Source organism: Chiloscyllium plagiosum, unplaced genomic scaffold, assembly GCF_037043375.1.
Source record: "Chiloscyllium plagiosum isolate Xiang-an unplaced genomic scaffold, Cpla_swu_hap1 HiC_scaffold_7, whole genome shotgun sequence".
Taxonomy (NCBI): domain Eukaryota; kingdom Metazoa; phylum Chordata; class Chondrichthyes; order Orectolobiformes; family Hemiscylliidae; genus Chiloscyllium; species Chiloscyllium plagiosum.
In genome coordinates, this window is record NW_028270145.1 from 110,057,056 (window position 1) to 110,077,346 (window position 20,291).

Consider the following 20,291-nt stretch of genomic DNA (forward strand, 5'->3'; position numbering starts at 1 on the left):
GGGCTATCAGACACAGTCCCTGAGTCTGGGAACTGTACAGTACTGGGCTATCAGACACAGTCCCTGAGTCTGGGATCTGTACAGTACTGGGCTATCAGACACATTCCCTCAGTCTGGGAACTGTACAGTACTGGACTATCAGACACAATCCCTCAGTCTCTGAACTGTATCATACTGAGCTATCAGACACAGTCCCTGCGTCTGGCAACTGGACCGTATTAAGCTATCAGACACAGTCCATAGTCTGGGAACTGTACAGTAGTGGGCTATCAGGCACAGTCCCTCAGTTTGGGAACTGTACAGTACTGGACTATCAGACACAATCCCTCAGTCTCTGAACTGTACCATACTGGGCTATTAGACACAGTCCCTGCGTCTGGCAACTGGACCGTATTAAGCTATCAGACACAGTCCTTCAGTCTGGGAACTGTACAGTACTGGGCTATCAGACACAGTTCCTGAGTTTGGGAACTGTACAGTACTTGGCTATCAGATACAATCCCTGAGTCTGGGAACCGTACAGTACTGGGCTATCAGACACGGTCTCTGAGTCTGGGAACTGTACCGTACTGGGCTATCAGACACAATCCCTGAGTCTGGGAACTATACAGTACTGGGCTATCAGACACGGTCTCTGAGTCTGGGAACTGTATCGTACTGGGCTATCAGACACAATCCCTGAGTCTGGGAACTGTGCAGTACTGGGCTATCAGACACGGTCTCTGAGTCTGGGAACTGTACCGTACTGGGCTATCAGACACAATCCCTGAGTCTGGGAACTGTACAGTACTGGGCTATCAGACACGGTCTCTGAGCCTGGGAACTGTACTGTACTGGGCTATCAGACACAGTCCCTGAGTCTGGAAACTGTACAATACTGGCCTATCAGACACATTCCCTCAGTGTGGGAACTGTACAGTACTGGGCTATCAGGCACAGTCCCTCAGTCTGGGAACTCTACAGTACTGGGCTATCAGACACAGTCCCTCAGTCTGGGAACTCTACAGTACTGGGCTATCAGACACAGTCCCTGAGTCTGGGAACTGTACAGTACTGGACTATCAGGCACAGTCCCTCAGTCTGGGAACTGTACCGTACTGGGCTATCAGACACAGTCCCTCAGTCTCGGAACTCTACAGTACTGGGCTATCAGACACAGTCCCTGAGTCTGGGAACTGTACAGTACTGGACTATCAGACACAGTCCCTCAGTCTGGGAACTGTACCGTACTGGCCTATCAGACACATTCCCTCAGTCTGGGGTCTGTACAGTACTGGCCTATCTGACACATTCCCTCAGTCTGGGAACTGTACAGTACTGGGCTATCAGACACAGTCCCTCAGTCTGGGAACTGTACAGTATTTGACTATCAGACACAGTCCCTCAGTCTGGGAACTGTACAGTATTTGACTATCAGACACAGTCCCTCAGTCTGGGAACTGTACAGTACTGGGCTATCAGGCACAGTCCACCAGTGTGGGCACCACAGTACTGGGTATCAGAAAAAACCCTCAGTTTGGGGACCAGGATTATGCCCAATGGTTGATGCATCTCCCACCTTGGGAGGTGGACAGGTCCACATTCTTTGAAATTATAGCTGTTTCATCGATTGCTTTCAAGCGATAAACCAAATTACCTTCCAAATAGGCGGAATGGCATCTTTCAGCGCTGTAATGAAGGTCTGTTCCGATTTAGCTGATTTATCACTTTGATGAATTCGAAAACTGTCCTAATTCACTATGTTTTAGAGCGAGCATCGACAGCAGAGCTGACTTTTACAAACACAAGGTCTATTCCAGATATGTATACTGTCTAAAGTAGGTCGTCTGCGGAGTGTATTGCAAAATCCTTAGCATACCCTTACTGATTTGTCTAAATATCCCAATATCCTAATTCTCTGTTTGAGACTCATACAGAGTGACAGCACAACTCTTAATATTCTGCACTTGGGGTATTATTGTAGGAGGTTTATGTTTGGCTGAGGGCGACTGGACGAATTGCTGATTGGTTGGGCCCGATTTGGAGACCTCTCTGATTAGTTGGACGGTTACAGATCGAGCTATCTGATTGGTTGGATCTAACATAAAGTCTCTCTAATTGGTTGGGTGCTGGGACACCATTAAATTTGGAGGATAATCTCCAAAAGCAAATGGTCAGAAGATGCTCATTTCCCCAAATAGTTCTTTTCAGATTTGTGGAAACTTTAAACGCAGATGGGAATCATTCACTCTGTCTTGCCTGAGTTGCCTTTTGTTAAAATTCATACGTGGGATGTGCAGGTAGCTATTAGTCCAGCATTCATTGTGTATCACTTGTTGCCCTGGAGAAAGTGATGGGCTGCAGCACTCTTGAACTGTTGCAATTCTTGTTTCAGCACAATGCTGTTAGAGAGGGAGTCCCTGAGCAGTGACATTGAAGAAACAATATTTCCCAGTCAGCAAGGTACCTGCATCTTCTGCAAGTGCCATCTAATTAGTCCCATTCACTTACTCTCTCTCCTGCAGCCCTGCACTTTTTCCCCTTTTCAAACATTTAATCTGAATAAATTAGCTTCCAAGAGTGCATTCCAGATCATAAAACCTCATTACCCCAGATAAACCTTTTCCTGAACTCACCTCTGGTTCTATTGCCAAATTTCTTGAATCTTTGTCCTCTGCTTAACAGCTCATCTGTCAATGGAAATAGTTTCTCCTTATTCAATCTAACAAATCCTTCAGAATTTTGAAATGCCCCTATTAATTTTCCCTTTAATTGTCCAGGTTCTCTGGTTTCTAGAACATAAGAACTAGCAGCAAGAGTGGACCATTCAGCTCCTCTGCATGTTCCACCATTCCTGGCTGATCTCATTGTGTCCTCAACTCCACGTTCCGCTCGCTCTCTATAAACCTTCGACCCATTACTAATTAAAAACCTGTCTATCTCTTCCTTAAATTTACTCAATATCCCAGTATCCATCGCACTCTGGGGTAGTGAATTCAAAAAATCCTTTGAGAGAAGTAATTTCTCCTCATCATTGTTTTAAATTTTCCAATCCTCATCCTAAAACCATGACCTCTTGTTCTAGATTTCACCACAAGAGGAAACATCTGTTCCACATCTACTTTATCAATCCTCTTTAAGCATTATATAGACCTCAATTAGGTCTCCTCTCGAATATCTAGAAGCTGGGGACACAGTCTCTGAGTAAGGGGCAGCCAGTTTAGGACTGAAATGAAGAGGGATTTCTTCAATCAGAAGCTGGTGCATCTTTGGAACTCTACTGCAGAGGAAGTCAGTCTTTGAGTAGGTCGCAGTTAGGAGAGGTGATGGCCTTGTGGTATTATTGTTGGACTGTTAATACGGAGACCTAGGTGATGACCTGGGGACCCCAGGTTCATAATCCTACCATGGCAGGTGATGGAATTTGAATTCAGTGTAAATATGGAATTAAGAGTCTAATGAATCCATTGTTGAATATTGGAAAACCCATCTGCCTCACTAATGCCCCCGAGGGAATGAAACTGCTATCTTTATTCGGTCTGGCTGACATGTGATTCCAGACCTACAGCAATGTTGGGATGGGCAATACATGCTTGGCTTGGCCTGTGACACCCTCATCCTGTGAATGAATTTTTAAAAAATGCTTGGAGACTAATGACATGAAGGGATTGTGGAGATAATATGGTAAAGTGCTGTTGAAGGAGATGATCAGCTTTCAGCTGCCTAAGCCCTCAACTCTAGATTTTGCTTGCTAAATCATTCCATCTCTCTCTCTCTCTCTCTCTCTCTCTCACACACACACACACCTCCTTATACTGTATCCCATTGACTAAGCCTATGGTTTCCTATCCCCATATATCCTTCTGTGGCTTAATGTCAGCCTATTTTTTTGTATTTATTTTTACATGGGATGTGGGTGTTTGTTGCCTATGTCTAATTGCCCTTGAACTGAATGTTTCAACCAGCCATTTCAGAGGGATTATTACTGTGGGTCTGGAGTCACATGTAGGAAAGACAGATTTCCTTTCCTACAGGTAATTTGTAAACAAGGTAGGTTTTTAACAGCAATCCATAGCAGTTTCATGATGATCATCACAGATGACCACTATATTCCAGATTTGGCAACATCTGCAGAGAGTGAAAAACAGTTAATATTTTGAGTCCAGTATGATTTTTCAGAATTCCCCCGAAGAAGGGTCGTATTGGACTTGAAATGGTAACTCTTTCTCTCTGCACAGATGCAGCCAGACCTGCTGAGTTTCCCCAGCGCTCTCTGCAATTTTCAGCTCGCATATTCCAGATTTCTTAATTGGAATTAAATTATACTGTGGCAAGATATCCTCAACAAAGCATTAGCCTGAGCCTTTGAGTTACCAAGCTACTGACATTGCTACTACTTCAATACCTCCTGTGAGGTACCCTGTGATGTTTAATTGGGATAAAACGGTGGCTGTATATTACCAACCTCTGGGGTTCCGACAAAGCAACCCCTTGTAGAAACCAAAGCTACACCTTCCTCTGTGTGAGTCTTGGCCCCTCTTCAAACTAGTTAGTTGAATTACAAAACTCAAGTTATTATTTAATGCTTCATTTCTTCATTTAACGTCCTTCATTTCTTATTATGCCTCAATGAGGTATGGATCTTGCCGATGATTAAGGAACTGTTTTGGTAATAAATGCAAAAGGTGAGGCAAGAGTGACTGCCCTTGACATCAAAGCCACGTTCAACCATGTGTGGCATCAAGAAACCCTGGCAAAACTGAAATCAATGAGTATGAGGTGGCAATCTCTCTGCTTGGTGGAGTTATACCCACTACATTGGAAGATGGTTGTAGTTGTTGGAGGTCAGCCATCTCAGGTCTGCAGGAGTTCTTCAGGGCTGTGTCCTAGGACCAACAGTTGCTTCATCAATGACCTTCCCTCCATCATAAGGTCAGAAGTGGGGATGATCACTGATGATTGCACAATGTTCAGCACCATTCGTGACTCCTCAGATACTGAAGCAGTCCATGTTCAAATGCAACAAGATCTGGATAATATCCAGGCTTGGCTGACAAGTGGCAAGTAACGTTTACCCCACACAAATGCCAAGCAATGACCGTCACCAATGAGCGACATTCTAATCACCACACCTTGACATTCATTGATATTACCATCATGGAGTTTGCCATTATCAACATCCTTGGGGTTACCATTGACCAGAAACTCAACTGGACTCATAAACACAGTGGATAGAAATATTGTGATGAATAACTCACCTCCTGATTCCTGACTTGTCCACCAGCTACAAGTCAGGAGTGTGATGAAATACTCCCCACCTGCTCCAACAACACTCAAGAAGCCTCTCATCATGACAAAGCAGCCTTCGTGATTGGCACCACATCCACAAACATCCACTCCCTCCACCACCGCCGCTTAGTGACAGAGTGTGTACCATCTACAAGATGCACTGCAGAAATTCACTTAAGATCCTCAGTCAGCACTTTCTAAACCCACTACCACTTCCATTTAGAGGGACAAGGGCAGCAGGTACATGGAGAAACCATCGCCAGAAATTTCCCCTCCAAGTCACGCACCATCTTTAATTGGAAATATATCGTTGTTCCTTCACTGTTGCTAAGTCAAAATCCAGGAATACCCTCCCTAAGAGCATTGTGGGTCAAACCACAGCAAATGGACTGTAGCAGTTCAAGAAGACAACTCACCCACTACCTTCTCAAGGGGCAACTAGGGATCAACAAGGAATGCTGATCCAGCCAGTTATGTCCACATCCCATTAAAACAAAAACAAAAATTTCCAGATCCTCATTTATTTTAACAGGAGGAGGAGGAGACCATATTAAACCTAATCGTGCATGCACTGTCCCTGGAGAGCCGTGGTGGTTCATTTCTTTTTCACACTCTCGCCATCAGTTCTACTAAGTACCTGGGCAGACATACACTTTTAATAGGTGAGGATTAAACAGCATCGATTGACAGTCACCCAGTTTATAGCTGCCCACCTCAATTGGCTAGAAGGCTGTGGGTCCCTGCCTCAGGCCAGTAGAGGTGCAGATAAATTAGGCAGTTGCTTTTCATTTTTGCATGGTATGTGGGAATCAATGACAAGGACATCATTAATTACCTTTAGGTAGATTAGAGAATATTTCACTAAGGCATTAGTTATAGCTTATATGGCTAAAAGGTGTGGGGAGAAAGTGTGAAAAGGGGACTGAATTGAATGATCAGTTTTGATCATATTGAATGGTGGAGCAGGCTCAAAGGGCTGAATGGCCTACTCCTGTTTTCTATCTTGCTTACAAGGCCATTTCAGAGGGTAATTAAGAGTCAATCACATTGCTGTTTATTTAGATTCACATGCAGGCCTAAGGAGGGCAGGCTTTCTTTCACTGAAGTACATTAGCCAACCAGATAGACAGTAGTCACCAGCTTTCAATTCAATGCTTTATTGATTTCAAGTTTTGGAATTCAAATCTTTGTCAACAGAACCTCTGCCTGGGCCTCTGGATTACTAGAAAAGCACTGATTTGGTGCCATTGACTCACCCAATTCTCCACTAAGCAGACCAATTTCCATGTCCATTCTCAGGATGTCAAGGTAATTGGTAAGGTCAGCACTGATTGGCCAGCCCCCAGTTGCCCTTCTTGAAACAGCTGAGCAGTTTACCAGGTTTCTTCAGAAGTGTCAATCATCCTGTTATGGGAATATAGTCACCTATAGGCCAAAGACTCGACTCCTATCTAGGCCAAAGACTTGAGTCATTTTTGGGCCAAGAACTAGAACCACGTATAGGTCAAAGACTAGATTCCCGAAAGGCCAAAGACTAGAGTTACATATAGGCCAAAGACTAGAATCACTAAACCCAGCAAGACTAAGAGCTTCACTAAAGGGACAGTTTTATTTTGAACCTGACAGCTTCATACGTATTTTTCTTGAGACCATTATTTTTAGATCAGGATTTCTTTTGGCTGAATTCAATGGGCACCCCAGGGTTTGGGTAGTTTCAGCTCCCCCATTATCTCCACTTCACATCTGATCACTCCCTTGTTTTCTTTTTGTTTTTGTGTCTCTAGTAGTCAGTCATTGCAGTTTTATTAATTCGGCACGATAATAAAAAAAAAACTGAGATCTTGGCTGATTTGTTGGTCTAGGGATATGATCCTCACTTTAGATTATTTAATGAATGAGCGTGTGAGAGGTTTCCGGTTTAATTCCCGGATGAGTCCTTGTGTGTTGTCACTTGTGCAAGTTGCTGGATGATCAGGGCTTCTGCAGTGGTGCGGTAATGTCCACACCTCTGGGCCATGTGGTCCTGGTTCAAGTCACACCTACTCCAGGGGGATATTTTAACATGTCCACACTTGTCCCCATTGTTAGCTGAGTTTGACCCCAGTGGACCTTTGGTTTCTAGACTGCGAAGAGGGTACAAAGCTATAGATTTACAATGAAACTTTTGTAAATCTCTAAAAACCTTTCACTTCTTAATTCACCAAATGGTGATCAGTATTTAACACAATAGAATCATTAAGGTCTTTGAATGAGTGATGATCACTTGCTTGCATTTCACCATCCAGTTAGGAACAACACCTTATCCTCACTGACCTGCTTTGAGGGCCCTGTCACATCACCTGATCCAGCCCGTCTGGAAATATTTTTAAAGAGAGCAAGTCACAGTGGTGCACTCCCCAGATCCCATACTGGGACTGCTTTACTCTGTCCATCACATGATTACAATTCTGTGTCCACACCTTTAACAAGCAACAGCTAGTGACATGGATACTTGGACTAGAAATCTAGAGACCCAGGTAATGTTCTGGGGACCCTGGTTCAAATCCTGCCATGACAGATGATAGAATTCATATTCAATTTACAGTCTAATGGTCACCATGAAATGGTTGCTGGGGAAAAACATATCCTGGTTTGGCCTACATGTGACTCCAGACCCACAGCAATGTGGTTGACTCTTCACGGCCCTCTGGGTAATTAGGGATGGGCAATAAACACTGGTGCACACTCGACCTGAGAATGAACGAAAGGAATCCATATTGCAGAGACAGAATGAGGCTGTATTTAAAGGGTAAAGTTTATTTTACCAGAGAAATTAGAATTTAAACTAGCAACACTTTACAAAATTCAGAGTGAGTTTCATTGGGCTTGTGTGTCTCTCCTGTCTATCACTTTCTATCCTTCACTTTCTCTTCAATCTTTCCTTTCCCATCCTTTACTTTACTCTTCATTTCCCCGTTGTTTTTACTCTGGTTTCGTAATTCTCAGTTTCTTTTTCCCTTCCCTACCCCTTCCCTCTCTCTCTAATTTGTCTCACTCTCTTTTAGTCCCACCTTCTCTGTTGCCACTGGCTCTGTCCTTCAGAAGCTGTCCTGTGTTCCTCTATCTACGGGTGGGAGTTTTTCACAGTTTGAGATAGTGCTGCTGTGGTTAACCTTTGCCATCCATCCCATAAAATGTGTGGGGAGAGTATCACAAAGAGGCATCATTCCAAAATTAACACTGAGAACTATCAACACTACACAGCAGAGAAGTCTCCGGTGCAGGCCCCTTATGGCACAAGTCTCTCGCTGGGTGAAAAGGAAGGACGGAACTTATATAACTTCACTTCATTATTATGTTCCAAAGTACTGTTCAGTGAATTGAATTGCATTCTGTTCTCTAGCCCTTGCTCTAATATAGGGCATAGAAACAGCCAATTCACATACCGAGCAATCTCCACAAACATCAATACAATGTTCTCGAGAGACTCTTTGGATCCAGCAGCATCTGTGGAGAAAAAACCAGAGTTAACGATTCCAGTCCAATGTACAACTTCCTTCCAGCTTTGAAGAAGAGTTGCATTGAGCTGTGAGGAGGAAGCAGGGATGCTTCAATATGATTTGAACAAGTTGAGTGAGGGGGCCAACGTATGGCAGACAAAGGATAATGTGAGGTTATCCACTTTGGTGGTAAAACAGGAAGGCAGATTATTATCTGAATGGTGATAGAGTGGGAAAGGGGGAGGTGCACTGAGACCTGAGTGTCCTTGTACACCAGTCACTGAGGGTAAACGTGTAGGTGCAGCAGGCGGTGAAGAAGGCAAATGGTATGTTGGCCATCATAGTGAGGGGCTTCGAGTACAGGAGCAGGGATGTCTTGCTGCAATTGTGCAGGACCTTGGTGAGGCCACATCTGGAGTATTATCTGGAGTTTTGGTCTCCTTTTCTGAGGAAGGATGTTCTGGCGATGGAGGGAGTACAACATAGATTTACCAGACTGATCCCTGGGATGACAGGGCTGACGTCTGAAAAGAGGCTGGTTTGGGTAGTGCTATATTCACAGGAGTTTCAAAGAATGAGGAGGATCTCATAGAAACCTAGAAAAATCTGACAGGACGAGACAGGGGTAAATGCAGGAAGGATGTTCCCGATGAGCCAAGAGTTCTGAATCAGGGGGTCACAGTCAAAGGGTGCAGAGTAGGCCATTTAAGGCTGAGATAAGGAGAAATGTCTTCACCCAGAGAGTGGGGAGTCTGTGGAACTCACTACTACAGATAGTGGCTGAAGCTGAAACACTGAATATTTTCAAGAAGGAGTTAGATATAGTTCTTAGGGGTAAAGGGATCAAAGGGCTTGGGGAGAAAGCAGGAACAAGGTACAGGGTTGGATGATCAGCCATGATCATATTCACTGTCTGAGCAGGCTTGAAGGGCTGAGTGGCCTACTCCTGTTCTGATTTTCTATGTTTCTATAACTTGATATGGTCATCGCTCATTGGGCCCCGCATTTATTGCCCATCCCTACTTGCCCCTTGAGAAAGTGGGGGTGAGCTGCCTTCTTGAACCGCTGCAGTCCATGTGCTGTAGGTTGACCCACAATGCAGTTAGGGAGGGAATTCCAGGATTTTGACACTGAAGGAACGGCGGTATATTTCCAAGTCTGCATAGTGAGTGGCGTAGAGAGGAACTTGCAGGCGGTGGGTCCCATGTCTCTGCTGCCCTTGTCTTTCTAGGCCGCTGAAGCTTGGGGCTGGAAGGTGCTTTCAATGGCTCCTTGATGAGCTGCTCCATCTTATTGATGGTACACACTGGGTCAATGGTGAATGGAGTAAACTTTGAAGGTGCTGGAAGAAGTATGTGCCAAGACTTCCTGGTTGTATTGATTATCTTCAATGGACAGCTCTAAAAGAGTCAATATTCCTGATGAAGGGCTTTTGCCTGAAAAGTCAATTTTCCTGCTCCTCGGATGCTGCCTGACCTGCTGTGCTTTTCCAGCACCACTCTAAACTTGACTCTAATCTCCAGCATCTGTAGTACCCACCTCCGCCTAGTTGATCTATAAAAGAAGTCACTTCTTTAAATAAAAATCTATAAATATTACTTTGGGTTCCTATTATATGACAAAGTTTTTGCCCAATCATGGAAAGATTTATGTTTTTCAAATGTTGAAGTAAGTTGCGAAGGGAAAGACCGAGCTGGAAAGATAAAAAAAGGTAGGCATTGCACAATGTGCTTTTTATAACATTCTAGAAACCAGGGAGCTGGGGTGATCTGAAAAACTTTGCCAGTAGGAATAGCAGAAGAACAGTCAAAGGAAATTTTAGAAAGGAATTTGTTGCCTGCATGAAAAGATTCAGAGGGCAATGCTGGGTTCAGGGAAAAATATTAGTGGGAGACTGGGACTGAATGGATAGGGTTTTCAAAAGGCACATGGGCCTAATAGCCTCTGTCAGAAATAATATCAGTGTATTAGGGGGCAGCACGGAGGCTCAGTGGTTAGCACTGCTGCCTCACAGCACCAGGGTCCCAGGTTCGATTCCAGCCTTGGACAACTGTCTGTGTGAAGTTTGCACGTTCTCCGTGTCTGCGTGGGTTTCCTCCAGGTGCTCTGGTTTCCTCCCACATTCCAAAGATGTGCAGGTCAGGGTGGATTGGCCAAGCTAAATTGTCCACAGTATTAGGCGCATTAGTCAGAGGGGGGTTAGTGTGGACTTGTGGGGCCGAAGGGCCTGTTTCCACGATGTAGGGAATCTAATCTAAAAACATTAAAGAAAATCTGAGAGCTTCTCATTGCCAAAAATCAATTCTACTTTCCCAATGGTTGGGATCAGTCAGATGCACTGTGTCAGCAAACAGAGAATGCTGGAGAAACTCAGCAGGTCTGGCAGCATCTGTGGACAGAGAGAAAAAGAGTGAACATTTTGAGTCCAGTCTGACTGCTCTTCAGAACTGAAGAAGAAAATAGATCTAATGAAGAGTCATACTGGGCCCGAAACGTTAACTCTGTTTTTCTCTCTCCAGTATTACTGCCAGACCTGCTGAGTTTCTCCTGCATTCTCTGTTTGTTTCAGATTTTCAGCATCTGCAGTGATTTGCTTTCACTCCAGAGGCTCTGTTACTGCAGAGCTTCAATTCAAAGTGGAGTGATTGATAGCTGAAGCATTTGAATTTTAACACAGTCTTCCCTACAGCAACAGTAATTCATAATCAATGTTTAACTCTGTACTTTTGGTCCAAATAAAGTTGATTCATGTTTTGTATTTTGGAATTTTGTAGGCATGAAGATAAAAAGTACAGTGTCGTAGTTTCTTTGACATATCATTTTTATATAGCAGCCAATATGGAAATCATCTTCAGGATAATTCATATGGTTACTGGTATCTGTAATCTACACTCAAGTCATTGAAACTTGCTGTGTTTCCTATATTACAGCAGTAACTATTCTTTGTGAGTATGTGCTTAGCTGTAAAACACTCTGAGGCACCTGATGGTCATGAAAAACCTTCCATAAATGCATGGCCTTCAAAAAATCAAGATCTGTGCAGAATCTCTATGAACCAATCCAAGTACTGGCAGGCACCAATTGCTGAATATCTGCCTTCCCTTTTTCATTTTGAGATGGACACCAGAAACGTGAGCACAGAATGTCAGTCCTGAGGGAGTGCTGCACTGACAGAAAAGCCATCTTTCAGATGAGGTGACTGGTAAAGCTGCAGTCTGACCTCTCAGGTGGATGTTAAAGCAGCTCTGTACTCCACTTAGGTGTCCCAAGCATTGAAGAGCACTGAATTATCTGTCACCATAGTTATTTGTGGGATCTTGCTGTGTACAAGTTGGGTACTGTGTTTCCTGTGTTGCAGAGCTGACTCCACTTCAGAAAGTATTTCGTTAACTCGGAAGTACCTTTGGGAATGTCCTAAGGTCATGAAGGACGCTATGTAAATGCAAGTCTTTTCTTTCTTCAGAAGGAGGAGACTATAAGCCAGAGGACTTGACGTAGGCCATTCAGCCCAATGAATCTGCTCCATCATTCAATGCGATTGCAGCTGATCTAATAATCCTCAACTCCAGTTTGCTGCCTTTTTCCCATAATCTTTGATTCTCTCATTGATTAAAAAATCTGTCTGTCTCAGACTTGAATACACTGAATGATCCAGCCTCAATAGCCCTCTGTAGTAAAGAATTCCACAGATTCACAACCCTCTGAAAGAAGAAATTCCTCCTCATCTCTGTCCTAACTGGGAAATTCCTTATTCTGAGATTATGCCCTCAGGTCCTAGACTCACCCTCATAGGGACATAGCCTTCCCGCATCTACATTGTTGATGAGGAAAGAACATTTTTTCATTGGTGGGGGGAGGTGGTGTGGTGGTTTCACGGCAGAATCCATTGGAAATAACAGCACCTTCATTTCCGAATGAGATAAATGTTTGTGCGAGAGGAGGTGCCTGGAATCAATCAGCACAGACCATGGAGTGGTCATCGCTAATCCTTGTCAAATTCGCTATACTGAAGTGTGTCAGTAGGTGGCACTAAATCTTTCTCCAGGTCAAACGGTCCATTTTCTTTCAAGGTGTAGGAATGAAGACTCCCTGCAGTGTCCTGCTCTCTCCTATTAAAGGACAGACCCAAGTCTTTAAATAACTTTCATTTAATGCACAGAACACCCCAGTATAAGCTAGGAGTGTAATTTTTACTGAGTTAACTGCAGTTATATGCTTCCAAAATAAATAGAATAAATCTTTTGGGGTCAATGCGGTTAACAAGGGTGAGCTGCAGGCTCCAAGAAGCTTGCATTTAATATGCTCAAAATAATCTCAACTGATGTTTAGTGCTCAGCAAGGCTATTATTTTGCCTATGTATGAAAAGGCAGAGCTGGGTCACAGTGTACAGTCCAGTCCTCTAATGGACATTCACCCCTGCTCATTACCAAACCTCACTGCAGCCATTCATCCCTGCGCTGGTAACCAAGCCTTCTGTCTCAACACTTCTGGTGGCTTCCCCTGAAACCACTTCGCCGTTCGCTCCAGAAAGCTTTTAGTCCAGGGAGCACTCCCAACCCCAAGCCTAACGGCTGGGTGGTCACAGCTCAATCCAGAGATTTGAACGTGCTTCCTTCAGCTGAGAGAGGCTGTGAAAGAACCCAAGGAGCAAGCTGAAGTTAGCTGGTCACTGGCTACCAATCTTAAACGGAGCGAGCGAACAAGAAGCATGGTGAGATATTCCAGGATGGCATCCAATGATTGAGTCCTTAGGCTTCGGGGTGGAGGCTTTAAACCTTTTACTTACCCAGCACCGGGACACCGAACCCCACTTTGACTTAGATCAGCTGACACCAAGCCTTGGACCACCCTGAGTAATTCCAACATTAAGGACAATATCACTCCATTTAGGACAATATCACACCATTTTGGATATTATCACTCAATTTAGGGCACTATTACTCCATTTAGGACAATATCACACCATTTGGAATACTATTACTCTATTTGGAACAACATCACTTCATTTGGGACAATATTACGCCAAGTGATTAGATTACTTACAGTGTGGAAACAGGCCCTTCGGCCCAACAAGTCCACACCAACCCGCCGAAGCGTAACCCACCCATACCCCTACATTTACCCCTTTAGCTAACACTACAGGCAATTTAGCATGGCCAATTCACCTGACTTGCACATCTTTGGAGTGTGGGAGGAAACCGGAGCACCCGGAGGAAACCCACGCAGACACGGGGAGAACGTGCAAACTCCACACAGTCAGTCGCCAAGTGGAACAATGTCACTCCATTTGGGACAATATCATTTCATTTGGGATAATATTACTTCATTTGGGATAATATTACGTCAATTGGAGCAATGTCACTCCACTTGGGACAATATCATTTCATTTGAGACAATATTATGCCATTTGGGGCAACATCATAACCATGTGGACCTATTTTTAATGATTAATTCATGAGATATGGGTGTCACTGGCTAGGCTAGCATTTATTGCCCATCCCTAATTGCCTTGAGGGCAGTTAAGAATCAACCACATTGCTGAGGGTCTAGAGACACATTGAAGGCAAGAACATGTAAATTTTGTCATTAAATGCTGTTTGAAGAAACACTGTATGCTCTGGCTTGAATTTATGAGAATATTTGCAAACACACTAAAAACAAAAGTGGATTGATGAATATAAAAAAAGACCAAGTATGATCTGATTGATAAAAGGTTTGAGAGGCTGAAATGGTCACTTCCAATATAAAACTTTATTGGTAAACCCTTCTGCAGCAGGAAATCTTAATGACATTGGCCATGTGACTTGCCCATGCAGATTCAAGTGTTTCCATAATTCCGTGGCGTGTTGCTGCGTTGATCATGTTGCTGCAAACGAAATGTCAACCTGAGTAAGCAGGCAAGTAACCGGGCATCCTCTTAACCAACCGCATCGAAGAAACAGAATTGGAAATGAAGGAGTAACTGCAGGAAATGTACATTCACATGGATGAATGCAGTGCCAAACCAGAACCAGAAGAAGAAATAAGAAGAGAGGAAGTTCAAATTGAGAGAGAGAAAAACAGAAAGAAAATGTAAAGATTTAAACTTTCAAACAATATCCAAAAGAATACTTCTACAAAGTGTTTATTGTTTACTTCAGTGGCAGAGGGCTTAATTGGAAGTAGTTAACATGTAAGATGATTGAAAAGGGGTCTTAGAATTATTTAAGGGACAATACTTAGTTTCTGTGATTAGCTTAATTCTCATCTATCAGATCAATACAGCAACTTCCAGCCACTTAACAAGAAGTTGAACTTTATTTCTTTAATTTTTTTTCTCCTTTATGTTTCATGTTTTGGTTTATTTTCCTGTGTTTTAAGGTGGCACTGGAGATTTTCAGTGTAGTAACAAAATACATGTTACAATAAATAAATAAACCAATCAAATCAATCGATTTGGTGAGATGCTAGAGTGGTAATATCACTGATCTAGTAACCCAGGATAACACTTTAGTGAGGGGAATTTGACTTCAATTACTTAATAAAGCTGGAATTGCAAAGTCAGACCGAGCAATGGTAACCATGACAACTATCATCAATTGCCATTAATAGTGACCTGGTTCAAGAAATCTTTTAAGGAAGGAAATCTGCCATCTTTACCCAGTCTGGCCGACATAAGATTTCAGACCCACAGCAAGGTGGTTGAAAGTTACCTGCCAATAAGAGATGGGCAGTAAATGCTGACCTTGCCAGAGACACCAACTTCACAGAATCACAGAATTATTATAGTGCTGAAAGAGGCCATTCAGCCTATTGCACCGGCACCAGTTCTTTATCCAATCCAGCTCTATTACGCAGTCTCCTGTCTTTCCCACCCCCTCCCCATCTCTGCACATCATTTCTATTCCAATAACTATCCAATGCCCCTCTTGAATGCCTGCCTCCACCACTTTTCCAAGCAGTGTATTCCAGAACCTAACCACTCGCTGCATGAAAACTGTTTGTCTCAAATCACCTTGGCTTTGTTTGTCTGTGCCCTCTCATTCTTGTTTCTTATAAAAACAGAAACAGCTTCTCCCTGTCTGCTCTGTCCAGCTTGCTCAGGATTTTGAAAACCTCAGCTGACTGCCTCCTCTGGAGGGTGAACCACAGTGGCTCAGTGGTTAGCACTGCTACCTCACAGTACAAGGGACCCACCTCAGGTGACTATCTGTGTGGAGCTTGCATGGATAGGATAAATAGACAAAGTCTTTTCCCTGGGGTCGGGGAGTCCAGAACTAGAAGGCATAGGTTTAGGGTGAGAGGGGAAAGATATAAAAGAGACCTAAGGGGCAACTTTTCACGCAGAGGGTGGTACGTGTATGGAATGAGCTGTCAGAGGAAGTGGTGGAGGCTGGTACAATTGCAACATTTAAGAGGCATTTGGATGGGTATACGAATAGGAAGGGTTTGGAGAGATATGGGCTGGGTGCTGACAGGTGGGACTAGATTGGGTTGGGATATCTGGTCGGCATGGATGGTTTGGACCGAAGGGTCTGTTTCCATCCTGTACATCTCTATGACTCTACCTGTGCTGGTTTCATCCCACAGTTCAAAGATGTGCAGGTTAGCGTGGATTGGCCATGGTAAATTGCCCATGGTGTCCAGAGGTGTGTAGGTTGGGAGGGTTAGCCATGGGAAATGCATGGTTGTAGGGACAGGGTTTGGGGGTGGGTCTGGGTGGGATACCCTTTGGATGGTCGGTGTGGGCTGAATGCCCTACTTTCACACTGTAGGGGATTCTATGAAGGGAAAGAATTAAATAATGTAACTGAAAGGCAGATTGTTCCTGCAAAATGTAATGGAATGATAAAAATATGATAAATGCTGGGAATGTTCAGACTCATATGTGAAGGATAAAGAAAAGTAAACGTTTTAGCTTGACGGCATTCCATCAGAACTGGAGAATGTGAGAGATGGAAAGTAACTGTGATTAAAGGGACAATGATAAGTATTACTTCTCATGAACACATGACATTCTACATGAACTAACATCCAATCAACTCCTTTCTGCCACACTGTCATTATTGTAACACAGGAAAAATGTTAGTCAGTGTGGTGATGGTCAGGATACCTGCTTCAGTGACATTATTGATGCATTATTATTGGCCAGGGGGGCACCTGTTTAATTTCAATATAGTGCAATGGGATCTAATCCATCCATCAGAGAGAGCAGATCGACCCATACTTACCAACTCTCCCATAAGAAAGCTCCCAGCCGAGCCTTCGTTTTGGGTGGCATGGTGGCTCAGTGGCTAGCACTGCTGCCTCACAGCGCCAGGGACCCAGGTTCAATTCCACCCTTGGGTGATTGTCTGTGTGGAGTTTGCACCTTCTCCCCGTGACTGTGTGGGTTTCATCCAGCTACTCCGGTTTCCTCCCACAATTCAAAGATGTGCAGGTCAGTTGAATTGGCCATGCTAAATTGTCCATACTATTCGGGGATGTGTAGGTTATGTGCGTTAGTCAGGGGAAAATGCAGGGTAATGAGTCTTGGTGGGATACTCTTCAGAGGGTTGTTGTGGAGTTGGTGGGCCAAAGAGCTTGTTTCCACGCTGTAGGGATTCTAATTCTAATTTTGTAAAGCACCTCTGTCAGTGCAGCACTCCCACAGCACTCTGTGACGTACCAGCCTAGATGGTGCACTCAATTCTCGAAGGTGAGATTTGAGCATTTGCAAAAAAAACTGCAGCTTAGGCATTTAAATTTGGCTAAATTTGGAATTATGATGGGACTTACCTAAGGAACTGATTCAAAAGGATAGCAGTTATGCTAAAACATTATAAATCACCTCCATGCGATCCCACACACTCAGGAGGGCAATAAGTGGGGAAAGAGATGATACAACAGAGTGTGGAGGCAGGTGTGTGATGGAATACTCCCCACTTGCCTGGATGGGTGCTGCTCCAACAACACTCAAGAAGCTTGACACCATCCAAAGCAGCCTGTTTGATTGTCATCCCATCCACTACATTGAACAATTAGACCTTTCTCCACTGATATATAGTCGCAGCAGTGTGTACCATCTGTCGGATGCATTGCAACAACACACCAACGCTCCTTCAACATGGCCTTCCAAGTCTGTGGCTTCTACCATCTGAAAGGTGCAGCAGATACATGGGGTCACCCATCACCTGCAGGTCCATCTCCAAGACACACACCAACCCAACTTGGAAATATATTGCTGGTACTTCACTGTCGCTGAGTCACTGTCCTGAAACTCCTCCCTAAAAGTATTTCAGGTGAGTCTCCACCCCAATGACTACTGCAGTTTAACATGGCAACTCAGAACCACCTTCTCCAGACACAGGCAATAAAAGTTGACCTAACTAGCAACACTTACACCCCATGAATGATTTAAAATTAACATGAGCTCTTGAAAGACACACGTCAAGTTGTTAAAAAAAAACTGACTTAATTAAGAGGGGATTGGAAGGACAAACAGGGAAGTTAAGCCAATCTCTGTAATATCTTGGTCAGGCTCAGCTTTTCTGGGAACTGGATTTTAGGAAGCCCTTGCAAGAAGTAGGAGCAGGATAGACCATTCAGCCCATCAAGGAGGACTGCAGATGCTGGAGATCAGAGTCAAGAGGGGGTCCTGGAAAAGCACAGCAGGTCAGGCAGCATCCGAGGAGCAGGAAAAGTGATGTTTCAGGCAAGACCCCTTTCCTGATTAAGGGCTTATGCCCAAAACGTCGATTCTCCTGTTCCTTGGATGCTGCCTGACCTGCTGTGCTTTTCCAGCACCCAAAGCTCAGCCCACATTCATCCCATCCAGCCTACTCTATCTTTCAATATGCTGATGGCTGATTTTGTGCCTCAACTCCACCCTACTGCCCATTCCCCATATCCTCTGATTCCCTGAGACAAACAATCTTTCTGTGCCATGCATTCAATGGTGGAGCATCCTCAATCCTCCCCGGAGAAGAGGATTCCAAATGCTGCTGAGCTGTAGATTCACTGACCAGGGCTCTCCATCTCTCAGTATCTATGCAAACAAATCTACTCCGAATCTGATAGGCTTCAGCGAAATCACCAGACCTTCTTCAACAGTCCAGAGATAACTTACTCTGCCTCTTGTCACAATACAGCATGTTATCCCAGACAGCAACCTAATGAAGCAAATGCAGAGAAACTCAGCAGGTCTGGCAGAAACTGAGCAGAAAGAAACAAAGTGAATGTTTTGAGCCCAGTGAATCTTCTTTAGAGTTGTTTATCTCCTGCCCCAGTTCAGATTCTTGATGATTTAGTGTTTTTGGAATGTAAAGTGTTAGCGACAGTGAAGTCTGAGGTGTGCTATTCAATTACTCTGCCATTTTCTTCCTCTCCAGCCTCATTCTCAAAGGGCTTTTGTTCAAATGGATTTTTCTCTTTTTAGTCATATAATTAAAGAAGCTCTTACCATCCATTGCTAGCTTGCCTTCATTGTTTATAGAATCCCTACACTGTGGAAGCAGGCCATTCAACCCATTAAGTCCACATCGACCCTCTGAGAAGCATCCCACCCAGACCCACCACCCTTCCCTGACCTTAGTAAACCTCCGTTTCCCATGGCTAATCTATCAAGCCTACACATCTCTGAATATTATGGGCAATTTCCCATGGCCAATTCACCTAACCTGAAAATCTTTGGATTGTGGGAGGAAACCAGAGCACCTGGAGGAAACTCAGACAGATACAGGGAGAATGTGTAAATTTGCGTTTGAGTTGAACTTGAGTCCCTGGCATTATGAGGCGGCAATGCTAATCACTGAGCCACTATGCCACCCTCTCCCTCAGTTTTTGTTTTGACCATCTTTTGTTCACTTTTAAAGTGTTCCCAATCCTATGCCTTGCCACTAATCTTACCACTTACCCATATTGTATATTTTCAGTTTCATTTTGACACTATCCTTATCTTCTATGGTTTGATTATCTCCTTCCGAGAATCCGCCTTGATCACTGGGATATATCTTTGTTGTGAGCTATTAATGATATTTTTAAATGTCTACTGATGTTCTTTAACCATTCAGGAGTGACCATTGACCGAAAACTGAACCAAACAAGCCACATTAGTACAGTGGCTACAAGAGCAGGTCAGAATCTGAGAATCTTGCAATGAGTAATTCACCTCCTGGCTACCCAATGCCTGACTATCATCTATAGGGCACACACTGGGAGTTCCCACTTTCCTGAATGGGTGTGGCTCCAACAACACTCAAGAAGCTTGACAAAGCAGCCCCTGCTTGATTGGCACCACATCCACAAACATCCACTCCCCCCCACCCCACCCCCCAACACTGATGCTCAATACCAACACTGTGTACAAGATGCACTGCAGAAATTCACCAAAGCTGCTTAGACAGCACCTTCCAAACCCATAACCCCTTCCATCTTGAAGGACAAGAGCAGCAGATACATGGGAACACCACCACCTTCAAGTTCCCCTCCAAGTCACTGACCGTCCTGACTTGGAAATATATTGCTGTTGCTTCACTGTCACTGGGTCAAAATTCTGGAATTCCCTCCATTAGGGCATTACACAT